This window comes from Octodon degus, unplaced genomic scaffold (assembly GCF_000260255.1).
Source record: "Octodon degus isolate 3935 unplaced genomic scaffold, OctDeg1.0 scaffold00100, whole genome shotgun sequence".
NCBI classification, from domain to species: Eukaryota; Metazoa; Chordata; class Mammalia; order Rodentia; family Octodontidae; genus Octodon; species Octodon degus.
The window spans coordinates 7897699-7901363 of NW_004524676.1; the positions used below are offsets into that span (position 1 = coordinate 7897699).

The window sequence follows — 3665 nt, forward strand, 5'->3', positions numbered from 1 at the left end:
GGTGAGCTGAGGCATACTGCTAGGCCTCATGGGGGCCCAGACCAAGACCCAGACCTACAGAAACATCGTTGAAGCACAGAGGTGGCAGCAGGTAACTGGGATGAGCTAGTCTGCCTGAAGGACTCCACGTACATGAAGATGAGGTGCTCAGACAGAACTCAGGGGAACTAACTTAAATATAAATCCCCAGGTTAAGAACTGCTTTGTTATACAGCAATAATATTTGCCCATATTATCTAAAGTACAAACCCATTAATTACAAAAGTTTGTCAATTTCTAAATTTCACTACCAATTTCACTGTCAATAGTATTGCTAATTGTACTACTGCAAATAGAAAACCATATCTACCTTAGCTACATGTTCTCCCTTAGGTAATAATATTAGAAGGTGCTTGGGTAATAACCTCACCAAAACCCTATACTGAAGGATGGAGAGCAGTGCCAAACAGAAATCGGTATCTCACTCTCAATCAATAGAGAATGCAAAATTTTGGAACACACAAAAAACGAGAATCTCTGACAGATACCTAAAGAACAGACTCTTTACAGAGAGGCTCTGATTGCAGTGATTTGGCTAACTACTATCCAACTTTCACAAAGAAGGCATTGCAGAAATCAAAATAAACACCTCTCTCTGAAATAAAAAATGGCAAAAAAGAAGGAGCAAAATTCATTTTCAGGCCCAAGCACACACAGAACAAATGCAGGATACACTGGCATAGAAGAAATTGGAAGCCACACGCCTGAAATCTCTGAAATAATAGCAACTGAAGTAAAGAAACAACTTCAGAAATGTGTAGAGGAAATCAGATCAGAAATAATCTCCCAGCTCATTGAATGCGCCGGTAGGTGAGGGGCTTCTTGCGTGCCATCTTCACTAGCACAGCCAGGCCTTTACACAAGCAACCATGTTGAAAGGACCTGCAGTTGGCATTGATCTTGGCACCACCTACTCCTGTGTGGCTGTCTTCCAGCACGGAAAGGTGGAGATAATTGCTAATGATTAGGGAAATCTAACCACTCCAAGCTATGTCGCTTTCACTGACACCGAGCGACTGATTGGAGATGCTGCAAAAAAATCAAGTGGCTATGAACCCCACCAACACAGTTTTTGATGCTAAATGTCTGATTGGACGTAGATTTGATGATGCTGTTGTTCAGTCTGATATGAAGCACTGGCCCTTCATGGTGGTGAATGATGCAGGCAGGCCCAAGGTTCAAGTAGGATACAAAGAAGAGACAAAGAGCTTCTACCCAGAAGAGGTGTCTTCTGTGGTGCTGACAGAGATGAAGGAGATTGCAGAAGCTTATCTAGGCAAGACTGTTACCAATGCTGCGGTCACTGTGCCAACTTACTTCAATGACTCTCAGCGTCAGGCAACCAAAGATGCTGGAACTATTGCTGGTCTTAATGTACTTAGAATTATCAACGAACCAACTGCTGCTGCTATTGCTTACTGCTTAGACAAAAAGGTTGGAGCTGAAAGAAATGTGCTGATTTTTGACTTAGGAGGTGGCACTTTTGATGTGTCAATCCTCACTATTGAAGACGGAATCTTTGAAGTGAAATCTACAGCTGGAGACACCCACTTAGGTGGAGAAGATTTTGACAATCGAATGGTCAATCATTTCATTGCTGAATTCAAGCACAAGCACAAGAAGGACATCAGTGAGAACAAAAGAGCTGTCCGCTGTTTGCGTACTGCATGTGAGCGAGCTAAGAGAACCCTTTCTTCCAGCACCCAAGCCAGTATTGAGATTGATTCCCTCTATGAAGGAATTGATTTCTACACCTCCATTACTCATGCTCGGTTTGAAGAGTTGAATGCTGACCTGTTCCGTGGCCCTCTGGACCCTGTGGAGAAGGCTCTTCGAGATGCTAAACTGGACAAGTCTCAGATCCATGATATTGTCCTAGTGGGTGGTTCTACCCATATCCCCAAGATCCAGAAGCTTTTGCAAGATTTCTTCAATGGAAAAGAATTGAATAAGAGCATCAATCCTGATGAGGCTGTTGCTTATGGTGCAGCTGTTCAGGCAGCCATTTTATCTGGAGACAAGTCTGAAAATGTCCAAGATTTGCTACTGTTGGATGTCACTCCTCTTTCTCTTGGTATTGAAACTGCTGGTGGTGTCATGACAGTCCTCATTAAGTGCAATAACACCATTCCTACCAAGCAGACCCAGACCTTCACTACCTCCTCAGACAGCCACCCTGGCATGCTCATGCAGGTATATGAAGGTGAGTGAGCCATGACCAAGAATAACAACCTGCTTGGTAAGTTTGAACTCACAGGCATACCTCCCGCACCCTGTGGTGTTCCTCAGACTGAAGTAACTTTTGATATTGATGCCAATGGTATCCTCAGTGTTTCTGCAGTCAATAAAAGTACAGGAAAAGAGAACAAGATTATCATCACTAATGATAAGGGCTGTTTGAGCAAGGAGGACATAGAACGTATGGCCCAGGAAGCAGAGAAGTACAAGGCTGAAGATGAGAAGCAAAGGGACAAAGTGTCCTCCAAGAACTCATTGGAGTTCTACGCTTTCAATATGAAAGCAACAGTTGAAGATGAGAAGCTTCAAGGCAAGATTAATGATGAAGATAAACAAAAGATTCTTGACAAGTGCAATGAGATCATCAACTGGCTGGATAAGAATCAGACTGCGGAGAAAGAAGAATGTGAACATCAGCAGAAGGAGCTGGAGAAAGTCTGCCATCCCATCATCACCAAGCTCTACCAGAGTGCAGGTGGCAGGCCTGGAGGAATGCCTGGGGCTTCCCTGGTGGAGGAGCTCCTCCCCCTGCTGGTGCTTCCTCAGGGCCCACCATTGAAGAGGTTGATTAAGCCAACTTTAAATATAAATATAGCATTCTTCCACAACCAATAAAATTGAAGGACCTAAATTTGTAGCAAATCCTGTAGCAGTTAAAGGTGAGCTGCTATAGTGAAGTACTGGGCATTCTCAATACTTGAATAATGGAACATGTACACAGGGAAGCATTGCATTGCACTGTAAGCACTGCACTATAAGTGAAAATGCAAATGTCTTCAATAAATATTTAAACTGGCAAAAAAGAAATAATCTCCCAAGTAAAAAAAGAAACGATAACTTCAATGAAAGAATTATAAAGCATTTCTAAAGAAGACATTGATAAAAAATAGAGGATAGAACAATGATGGAAACCTTAAATGAGCAATATAGGAGAGAAATAGAATGCATAAAGCAGATTTAAAGATATATACAGGAATTTAAAAACTCCATCACAAGTTGGAATGAAAGTGAAGATCCAGTGCTGGTGAGACAGCTCAGTGGTTGAAAGCACTTGCTTAGGAAACCTTAGGCAGGCACAGGTCATGACGATTTGATCCCCAGCACCACGAACTGTTCCAGCCCTCCCTGAACCAGCCGGGGGGTGGGAGGAGAAGAAAGTGAAGATGAACTTTCAGACTTTGAAGATACCATTGCAGCTAGTGAAAAGGTATGGAAAGATCTCTTAGAAACAACTAAGGTCCAGGAAATAATAATTGACAGCTTCAAGACAATGCAAAAATGAACAACATAAGACTAATAGGCATGAATGAAAAAGAAGGAGCCAACACAAATGTCATAAAAAAGCGTATGGGTGAAAGTAACAGCAGAAAATGTTCCAAATATGGGGA

At 42.3% G+C, this 3665-nt stretch overlaps 1 pseudogene across 1 annotated transcript; it reads left to right on the plus strand.

The window, feature by feature from the left end:
* Positions 1-908: 908 nt before the first annotated feature.
* On the plus strand, positions 909-2951 carry LOC101565010 (annotated as a pseudogene). The gene has a single exon (XR_192685.2). The product of XR_192685.2 is annotated as a heat shock cognate 71 kDa protein pseudogene (transcript).
* The last annotated feature ends 714 nt before the right edge of the window (positions 2952-3665 follow it).